Raw genomic sequence first — 11,386 nt, 5'->3', positions numbered from 1 at the left:
GTTGCTGGCCTTAGGGGAAAAGTTCTCAATTTTTCCCCATTGAGGATGATATTTGCTGTGGGCTTTTCATAGATGGCTTTTATGATATTGAGGTACGTTCCCTCTATCCCTACATGGAGAGTGTTAATCAAAAAAGCATTTTGTCAAATGCTTTTTCTGCATTTATTGAAAGGATCTTATGATTCTTGTCCTTTCTTTTATTAATATGGTGTATCACACTAATTGATTTGTGGATGCTAACCCAGGAATAAATCCCACTTGGTCATGGTGAATAATCCTTTCAATGTACTGTTGGATCCTATTGGCTAGTATCTTGGTGATAACGTTTGCACTCATATTCATCAGGGATATTGGTCTGTAATTCTCCCTTTTGGTAGGATCTTTGGTTTTGGGATCAAGGTAATGCTGGCATCAAAGAATGAGTTTGGAAATGTTCCTCCCATTTCTATTTTTTGGAAAAACAGAATAATCTTCTGTTAAGATTCAGCTCATTCTTTAAATGTTTGGTAGAATTCCCCTGCGAGGACACTGAACCCTGGAATTTTTCTGTTGAGAGATTTTTGATTACTGATTCAATTTCTTTGGTGGTTATGGGTCTGTTCAAGTTTTCTATTTCTTCCTGTTTCAGGTTTGGTAGTTTATATGTTTCTAGGAATGCATCCATTTCTTCCAGATTGCCTAATTTGTTGGCATTTAACTGCTCATAATATTCTCTTAGAATTGTATTTTTGCAGTGTTGGTTGTGATTTCTCCTCTTACATTTATGATTTTATTTATTTTGGTCATTTCTCTTTTCTTTTGGCTAAGTCTAGCTAGGGGTTTGTCAATCTTATTAATTTGTAAGTTTACTGAGACATAATTTTGTCCTGTGCCAATTACAAAGCTCATGAGCCAGAGCAAGTCACTGAACTGGCAAGTGAGGGAACAGAAGAGATGGAGGGTGCTCTGTACTTGGAAGAAGCAGGAGAAAGGCAGAGAGGTCTATATTTTATAAGCACCCACATTGCTTATATCTTAGATTTGATGAAAAGGTGAAGAATGAAATGTGGGAAGCTGAAGATTCATAATAGAGAAATGGGGTTCCCTACACTATAAAAATATATGCTAGAGGCCTCAGGGATCAAGGAGCATGGAGCTGGTGTAAGGGGACCTTGGTGCTTGGCAATGGCTGAAACGTACTATTAAGATTATTAAATTGTCTATTAACTTGCCCAGCAAGCCCTCCCTTACCCTTCAACCATCTGAAGTTTTAACATACCACAAGGGACAGGCTACAGAACTTCTGCCCAATACAAGTTCACTGAGGTAATTTGCTGCCCCTGGAAAGAATGTCTGTACTAATAAGTTGCCTTAAAAGTCCTGCATTAGTCTCATCAGCACCCACATACTAAGGATCAAAAAATTCCAACCTCCAGCCCCACCTTCACTCTTGGAGCTTCAAACTTATAGTCAACCACTAGCTAGACATTTCTTCCTCAATATCCTACCTCAGACTCAAAATGTCAGAACTGAAATCCTCCCTCTGTAGTCTGTACCAAAGTTTCTGCCAACATAACTTCTTCATTCTGACCAGAAACTTGGAAGTCTATCTTTCACTCCTTCTTTTCCCTCACTCTGCTCAAATCCAAGCAACAAGTCCTGCAGTTTTGCTTCTTAAATATTTCTCTGACTCGGTGCCTCTGTGCCATCCTTAATGCCACCAACCTGGGTCAGATTCTCTTTATTTCTTGACTGAGATGTCCTCATTTCCTCTCTCATCCCCCTTTTATTTTGTTCCCTTTCAATCTCTCCTCTAAAGAGCTGCCAGGATTATCTCTGTGGCCAAAATCCTTTCAAAGTCCTCCCTCTACAACTGGTCCCCACTGCCAGCTCCATCCTCACCTGGCTTTACACCATGAATTCTAAGAACAATAGTTCCCAGCAGGATATCTATACCTCCTCTGCTCCTATACCTGCCTCCCATCTACCTGGATGGATTCCTACTTCTACCTCTTCTGCATCTGGTTAATGTCTACTTCTCTTCTGTTAAGATTCAGCTCAGATCAGTTCTTTGAGGATTCCTTCCCTTAGGAGTTGGCTTAGGCAGTCCTAAGGCCCCAGAAAAATCAGTGTGGTGTCAACATTATTTCATGATTTTGAATCATGTCCCCCCACAGGACTATGAGCTCCTAATCAGCTATCTCTTATTCATCTTTTATCCCAGATTCTAGTACACTGCCTTTCATGAAACAGAAAAACTGCTTAGTGTAATGATTATTAGAATGGTCTTTGAAGTAAAAAAATCATATATTGAATATTAGTTTAGCCATTTCCTAAATTTTGACTGAACAAGTTGATTCCAACTCTCAGAGTCTCAGGTCTCGTGATCAGTAAACTGGGGATATTATCAATCAACTTTCCAGGATTTTCTAAAAATTAAATGAAATAAGTATATCTTAGTTGTGGGTCTGGCCCATAATAAGAGCTCAATAAATGGTTGTGTGTGTGTGTGTGTTTAAGCTGTTTTTGTTAATAATGTTATCAATGCCATTATATCATTACTCCTTGCTTAATGAATGCTTGCAAATAGATGAATGAATGAAAAGATGTTTCTGTGGGGCTGATCAGAGCCATGCCATAAATGGTATTAGCCCCCCACTCTTCAGTGAGCCCCCACAGAAAAACAATCAATCATGCTTATTTCCCCGGTTTCCGTCAGAACTCTGTGTTCACTCAGCCTGTGACTGAACATTTTTTATCTCAGGCACTGGACTGAGTTTCAGAACTCTAAATTTTAAGGACTCCTATGGAGCAGACTTGTACTGTTCCTACTTGGGGGAGGCAGGGAGTCTTGCCATGCTTCTGCCTTTTGCTGGACCCCTCCCAGGAAAGCAGTTGCATGAGTGTGCAGTGGTTTGCAGTTTATGGCCACACAGGGCAGAAAGCTGGCACCTCAACTCGCTGTTTTCAGACCACTTCCCCACTCCTGTGCCTGGGACCTCTGCTGCACTCAGGCACCACCCATTCTTCTTGTGACCCCAGGGATCTGAAGATCACACTGTCACACCTGAGATTTCACCCTGTTTCACCACCTGAGCACCTTTAAGCCAGCAATGTCCCCGCACTGTAGCAGATTTCTAAAAGTTCCAATTTTGCACTCCTTTGCTTATAATACTTTGCAGTAGACTCCTTAAGCAGACTCCCTACCTTCTGCTGTATCTTTAGCTATATCACACTGGATTCAAGTCTCTGCACTTCCTACCTTCCAAATGGTGGTCATTTTCCTACTGGGAGGCTTGCAGCATTTTTTTTTTCTCAAATATCTGATTGATTTCTTGGGTGTTCAGAATGATTTGATAACTCTCTAGTTGTATTCAAGGGATGAGACAAACTTAAGGGTCCCCCTACCTACTCCTCCACCATCTTAACTCCTCCACCCAGTTTTAATGGATTTTGACAAAGTTCTATCATGACTATAAGGTTAAACATCACACAGTGAAATGTATGCTACTCGACTGGACAAATTTTCCATACATTCTCTGTAGAACTGACTTAGTGTTTCACTTATACTGGTTTAGTTGTTAGGAAATGTTACATCTGCAAAGTTTTGCTCCCACATTGGCCTATGAATTCCACTGTGACAAGACTTTTATTTCTTTGTGATCTCCACAGTACATAAAATATTTAACATAATGTTTTTAGTAAATATTTTTTGTTTGTCTTTATGTTTTTGTACAGCAGAGAAATATATCATATAGTAGAATCTCTAGGACATGTAGGGATAAACATCTTTGGAGTAAAAAATTAAGTTTCAGCAATTTTGATCCACAGTGTATTAGTCATTCTGAGAAATGAACACAAGAAGATTCTATCAACACATTAGCCTCAAAAAGAGAATGGCAGAGGGCAGAGGGAGGGATTCAGCTATACATAAGGAATTCTAAAACATTAAGATCAGTACTAATTATGGTACTTTTGTGCTTACTCCACTCTTGAGTTGGCTTTGCTGAAGAAATAATGAAATTTAGTGGGACTTTGATACCAAAGGGCTTCCAAAAAAGAATGGTTTCATTTTTGAGTTGATAGGAGTGTCCATAACTATTCATGGGAGTTAACATTATAAAAAAACAATAACAGCAAAACCCAACAACAGCACCAGAGGTTCATTGCTGAATTATATAAATGAAAACACAATCATATAGTTAACAAACTCATATTTGCTTAACTTTTTTCAGGAACTGTGAAGACATTGGCATTGCCTCAGATATTGTTCCTGATGAGCAGAGATTGGCAAAAGTTTCCTGGAAAGGACCATATAGTGAATGTTTTACATTTTCTAGTCATATATGGTCACTGTCATATATTCTTCTTTGTCTTTTTTTTTAAGCCCTTTAATAATGTTTAAAAAACATTCTTAACTTGAAGGCCGTAAAAATATGAGCCTTGAAGTAGATTTGACTCCCAAGATGTGGTTTGCTAACCCCTGCTGATTACCATGGTAAACTGCAGAGCATGTATATTAAAGTGTTTTATTCCTCTAAGTATGTATGATAGCCAGCCTCCAAGATGGTCCCAATGATCTCTGGCCTTTCAGGTATTTACACCTTTATGTGGTCCCTTCCCTTTGAGTATGGACTGGGCTTGGTGACTCACTTGTAATTAATAAATAAAACAATAATGACAGTATGTGACAAGGATATTAGGCCATATAAAGCAGTATGGTTTTGCTTTCTATCTCTTAGACCACGTGCCCTGGGGGAAGCCAGCTGCCAAATCTTGAGCAATCATATGGAGAGGCCCCCATGTAGCAAGGAACTCAAGTTTCCAGTCATAGCAGATCCAGTGAACTTAAAATCAGAACCTCCACACCCAAACCTCAAATGATTGCAGCCTTGACTATCATCCCGATTGCAGTTTTATGGAAGATCTAAACCAGAACCAGCCGGGTAAGTTGCTTCCAGATTCTTAATTCACAGAAATTGTACGACATTAAATATTCATGGCTATGTTTTGGCATAAGTGGCTGTGCAGCAATAGGCAACTAATAAGAAATAATTCTACTATGTTATTTTGTAAAAGTTTAACCTGGTTATCATAGAACTGCGGATGACTTTATCCTTAGCTAGTAGTCAAGGTTCTCCAGAGAAATAGAACTATATATATATAGAGAGAGAGAGAGAGAGAGACTATATATATATATATATATATATATGGAGAGACTTATTTTAAGGAATTGGCTCGCACAATTAAGGAGACTTGGTGAGTCCAAAATCTAATGGAGGAGGCCAGCAGGCTAAAGACTGGGGCAAGAGTTGCACTTTGAATCCAAAGACAGTGGGCAGAATTTCCTCTCCCTCAGGGGAGGCCAGAGTTTTGTTCTATTCAAGGCTTCAGTTGACTGGATTCCTTTAGAGGCCCATCCACATTATGGTGGGCAATCTGCTTTATTCAAAGTCTATGAATTTAAAAGTAAGTCTCATCCAAAAACCTCCTACAGAAACATGTAGAATAATGTTTGACCAAATATCTGGGCACTGTGACCCAAGCAATTTGACACATAAAATTAACCATCACAGCTAAGGATAGCTAAAATGATTAGCTTAAATTTGAATTCATCCAGTATTAATGAAAGACGTGGTGAGTATAATTCAGTTTCCTTATATTCATACTCAGCTACCTTCAGAAAGGATCTAGGTAAGTAAGCAAATAAATGGTACAATCACACAACAAGGCAATGATTATGAAAATCAAAGAATAAGGTTGGAAACATCATGTTCTTCTTAATATTTCAGGACACAGAGCTATAAGCTCCATGGAAATAAATATATAAAATATAAAAGCAACAACTTGTGAGAAAAAAATTAAAAATTAATCCATCATTCAAATTTTTCAGAATAATTTCAGGTAGTGTGATATTTAAGAAAAATATTTAGATATCTGGACTTTTCATCTGCATGTTATATAATACATAATAGGTTATCAACTTACAAATGAGTGAGTCACCCTAATATAAATAGACATTGTGATAGGCAGAATAATAGCTTCTCAAAGATGTCTAAATATTTATCCATAACCTGCAAATATGCCACCTTACATGGCAAAAGAGACGTTCCAGTTGTGACTAAATTAAGTTTTTGAGATCAGGAGACTAGTCTGAATTATCCTGGTGGGACCAAGGTAATCACAAAAGGCACTTGTAAGGGAGGCAAGAGGGTCAAAGTCAGAACGGAAGATGTGACAATAGAAGCCGAGATGGGGGGGGCGGAGAGAAAGAGAGAGTAATTTGAAAATGCTGTATTGCTCTGATTTTGAAAATGGAGGAGGAAGGTCACAAGCCAAACAACAAGGAGTATAGCCTGCCTCTAGAAACTGAAAAAGGCAAGAAAACAGATTTTTCCCTTGAGTGTGCAGAATGGACACAGCACATTGACACCTTGATTTTAGGACTTCTGACCTCCAGAACTGTAAGATAAATGTGTGTTGTTTTATGCCACTAAATTTGTGTAATTTATTATAGCAGCAATAGAAAAGTTATAAAGAAATAAATCCCTACTCATTTAGAAAGTAACGAGACTATAGTCATATTTAGAGAAATGACATTCAATGAATTTCAAAGTGCAACCATGGTAGACTGTAAGACTGAATACAAGTTCCAGGAGGAAGGACAGATGTCATATATTTTGTTTACCATTGTATCCCCTGGGCATAGTACATAAATAACACATACCAGATTTAGAAGAAATAGTTTTGAGAAGGATGCCCTAATAATAGATCTTTATGACACTCATTTCATATATCAAATGTCTCTGTTTTAGTGACTCCTAAGTTTATAAAGATTTATTCCCTCAGGCCAATAATATTACTTTTTCATGGAACCTTAACACCAGTTTTTTTTCAGTAAATATTTGAAATAAATTAGTGTAATGCTCATGTTTGGCTTATTGCTTCTCTATTTATCAAAGTCTAACACTGATGTCTTATAGTATTTATATTATCACTACATGATATTAATTTACTGTATCTTGGCTGATTCTATTCTTCATAGTGCTATTTAACAGAATGATGTGAACAGATGTGAGCCAATTTTAAGGAACCAAAAGATAAAAAGGACCCACAACAAACATCTGTATGCATCAGACACAGCTGGAATAGAAGTCCTAACCTCAAAATAACTTTCCAAAACAGTTTGAGGAATCAAAAGACAAAGGATAAAAGAAGTTACCAAATTATTGCTAAAAAGTAGTTACAAATCAGCCATTTTTTATAAATAATATTTTGACTTTAAATATATAACTTAGCCCCTAAGGGGAAAAACAGCATATTTATAGAAACCTTCCCACTAGCTAATTGAAATAGCAAATGTTTACCTTGGATCAACTTATGATGGTGCCACAGTTTAACAGATTAAGATTTACAGAATGTCACTAAGGGCACACAATGGTTGCAGCTGCACTGTTTTGGTGATCCAGGAAGTGTGCTTGGCTAAGCAAGCACTGCATCTGCATGCTTGATGTTAACACTCGGGTCTTTTATAACTCTAATAAAGTTGACAATTTATGCATAGACATGCCAGAATCTAGAGCCAAGCAAGACAAAATCACTGAGGTTGAGGGCATAAATTTAAACTGCCTGCCAGAAACATGTGCAGCTGTGTTAGGAACAGGAAGTAGATTCTACTAACACACCTGCTACAGATGCCTGGTTTGCAAGTATCTCTACCTCTTTCCTCCTGTAGACACATGCAGCACTTGGTTCGTTATGGCTTACCCATGACAGAGGATGAGATTCAGAGTCAAGACTGTGCCATTCGTTCAATTTATTCAAGAAGAGAAGTGGTCCCCTTGAAATTAAATTATCTTGTCCCCCAGGAAAAGTTGGATGTGTAGTGTATAATCTTTCTTTTTTTCAAGCCTACTTCAGAAAGCTGAACTTTACCTCTGGGTAGTCAGCCCAAACCTGGAGCTAATAGCCATTCTTACCTTTAAGTGTCTGCATCAGTCATTGCTAGTTCTGAAACTTCTGTCATGTGCTACCTTGTGAGAAATTAGTCTATGTTATTGCACTGTTACGTTGTCCAAGAAAAAGCCCCAGTGTTTCAGTGTGAGAAATGCTAGAGTCCTTAATTGACGCTATCATGCTAGATCCAAGTAAGTCAGTCCAATCTCAGTAGTTACAAAATGTGATGGTGCAGGTGGAAATTTCTTTATCAGGAAAATGACCTCTCCCTGTGACTTTATCTCTCTCTTTGTCTAAAATCAGGAAGGAGAAAAGACTGATATCAGTTAGCTTTCTCAAACTTCAATAGTTGTTGAGAGGTTGAGAGTTTGGAGCAAGAATAGGCATGTATTAAGAAACAGAACTGAATTTTGTTCAAAATAAAATTTGAGCGTTATGGATTTGATCACATTTTAATTTCTAATCACATGCCCTAATATGAGGCAACTATGCCAGAGAACAATATTGGGAGTAAAACAGGAAAACAATTTCCTATATTATTAAGATCAGAGTGGATCATTTCTTCTTTTTTCTTTTTTTTTATTATTATGTTAATCACCATACATTACATCATCAGTTTTTGATGTAGTGTTCCATGATTCATTGTTTGAGTATAACACCCAGTGCTCCATGCAGAACATGCCCTCTTTAATACCCATCACCAGGCCAACCTATCCCCCTACCCCCCTCCCCTCTAGAACCCTCAGTTTGTTTTTCAGAGTCCATCGTCTCTCATGGTTCATCAGAGTGGATCATTTCTAAAGGCATTGTGTATTCAGACCTTAGCAAGGAAACCAGTCTGTTATTTTTTAAATGACCCAGGAGTTCTAATGATAAGGTGGTCTTAGAAAACGAAGAGAGGCAAGGCTTGGGGAAGGAAGCAAGCAAAACTCAAGTGTTTCCTGGGTCATGCAGTATGACTTGTGCCAAGGGCAACATGGTACAGAATCAGTAAAGGAGGTACATGAGGCTCTAATGAGGCCCAACATGTCAGCCAGTGCTTCAAATAAGCAACTTTACATAGAAAAATAAGTCTGAAAAATCAAAGGTATCCTGAGTTTATATTTCTAAGGATTTCAGATACAGCTAGATGCAATGATTCCTATTGTTGAAACTACTGTATCCATTCGTATTCATTCATAATAAAATTATCCTTATTTTATGTATGATGTATAAATGTATGATGTATGATGTATAAAACATCAATGTTTTATTCTCTATACATGATGAAACAACCTCCTGTAGAACATTGTATTCTTCTTCTATAACCAATCACGTATTATTTTAATTAACTAAATTAACATCTCCATGACTTCTGAAAATTTGACAGGCATCGAATCAAATATACTAATACCCTAAATAGCCTAATGTTATATAAAATATTCAGTGGAACATATAAGTCATCCAAGGAACTAGCTGTTGCATTCTAGTGAAGAGCTGCCAGTCTAGCTAGAATGAAATATAGAAGGTCCCTCTGTTGGTATCACTAATGTCTTCATGCTCTTTGTTTTTAGTCACTTCTATTCTGGTTGCTTGCTTTCAAAATTTAATAAATGTAGTTATTTATCCAGGGAATAAAACATTTTAGACAATTCAAGGATTTATATTAAAGATGAAAAAATGTGGCTAAAGGATAATAAATATTAAAACTAATTTATAATGGTTTATTATTTATTTATTTATTTATTTTTAAAGATTATGATAATGTCAAGTTTAATCTGCCAAATATACAAGTTGGACTTGTAGAGTATGTTTTGCCTGGGTGCCGCACAGTAAAACAGGTTTCTTGAAATGTTCAGTGGGGAGGGTTAAGAATGGGCCCTAGCGCTGGCCAGAAAGGTGGGGATGGGGCGGGGAAGGGCAGAGGGGACTGGCTGGGGATGAGCCATGACCCTCAGGGACCTGGGGGCATGGACTTCCAGACGACAGCCCCTCTGAGTGAGCACCCAGGCAACACAGACTGGGCCGGTTGTTGTAAACTTGTCAGCAGCTGCCCCCCCCACACAATCAGCCCCTACCGTGCAACCTACCGGACACATCTTCTTACCCCACCTTCAAGGCACCCCCAACAAGAGTTCTGAATTCTAAAAACAGCAAAAACATTCGAATGGTTACATATGAGATGCTGTCCCGCATCTTTCTGTCTCAAAGATAGCAGCCCCCCCTTCCCTCCAGCCCTCCCCACCATCCCCCCAAACGATTTCTGTGCCAAGATGAAGAGGAGGCCCCAGGCTGCGGGGGCTCCTTGCCGTGAGGGGCTGCTGCGGCCGCGCCAGGACCGGGCAGGGAGACTTGGCAGAGGGGCTGGCGGCGCGGCCGGATCCCTGGTGCCTCCTCCCGCAGGCCGTGCTACTTATTCAGGGACAGCGACTGCATCCGTTTTCCCGACAAAGTCGCATCATGCTTTGCTTTCCTCTCTTCTTTCTTCCTGGCAGCCTCTTCCCGCTGGTTCCGGATGATCGCCAGCCGGGCAAGCTCAGCTTCGGCTTGCTCTATCTTCCCAGCTAAATGCATTTTCATGTAACGCTCTTTTGCTTCTGCTTCTCTCGATTTCTTCTCGTTCTCTCCTTGAAAGCTCCTCGGGCCCATCCAGGTCCAGTTGTGTAACCTTTTTGGTTGTCTGTGCCACCCGGTTAGGGTTCTCGATGTCAAGCCCCTCCATGCCTTTGCGCTTTTGCTTGTAATCGTCTTCTTCATCTTCACTCTCGTCTGAATCTAGGGATTTCTTCTCCTTTTTGGGGTCACCTGCAGCCCCCTCTCCACCTTCTTCTCCTTGTTCCTCTTCTTCCCTGGCCTTCTTCTCAGCCTGGAGCTATGCGTCGATCTCCTTAGGGCTTGTGCACTGCCTTGCCCGGCCTTTGTGGCCTCCTTTTCTCCCTCCTTTAGGCATCGCGGCTCCAGCCGCTGCGGCGGCGGCCACAGTGGTTTATTAATACCACATTGTGGAGAGCTTCAACATCTTAGTGTTAATTTCCAGGTTTCAATGTAAAGTAAAATGTATACTCTGGTTTGATCCCTCTGAACATGCATTGCATATTTATAATTTTTTTTTCTGTTTCGGAGAGAACAATCAAGCTAGAAAAATATGATTTTGAATTGGTTTGACTTTCATAAAAATTTTAAAAAATAATTTTCTGTGTAACTTATTCGAATTTGAATTTTATGTGCTTGTAATACAGTCCAATAATTAGGTAGATATAAAAATTATGTAAGACTTTTTTTGGTAACTTTTTTTATCAACAAGTATTAAATGAACTTGTCTTTCATTATGGCAATCAAGAAAACTTTCATTTCTATATATTTTAATTTATATCAGGCACTGTATGTTAACTAGTTTCTTGCTTTTATTCCATATTGCCCCATAAGTGCATCTTTTAACAAAAAAAAAATAGAAATTAGTTATTATAAAACC

The 11,386-nt window shown here is 38.8% G+C and overlaps 1 pseudogene; it reads right to left on the bottom strand.

The window, feature by feature from the left end:
* Positions 1-10,302: 10,302 nt before the first annotated feature.
* Positions 10,303-10,864, bottom strand: LOC116636115 (annotated as a pseudogene).
* Between the last annotated feature and the right edge of the window lie 522 nt (positions 10,865-11,386).

The sequence above is a fragment of the Phoca vitulina genome, unplaced genomic scaffold, assembly GCF_004348235.1.
Source record: "Phoca vitulina isolate PV1807 unplaced genomic scaffold, GSC_HSeal_1.0 scaffold12, whole genome shotgun sequence".
Lineage (NCBI taxonomy): Eukaryota > Metazoa > Chordata > Mammalia > Carnivora > Phocidae > Phoca > Phoca vitulina.
The sequence above is the reverse complement of the archived record's forward strand: the minus strand, read 5'-3'. Positions and strand labels throughout refer to the sequence as shown.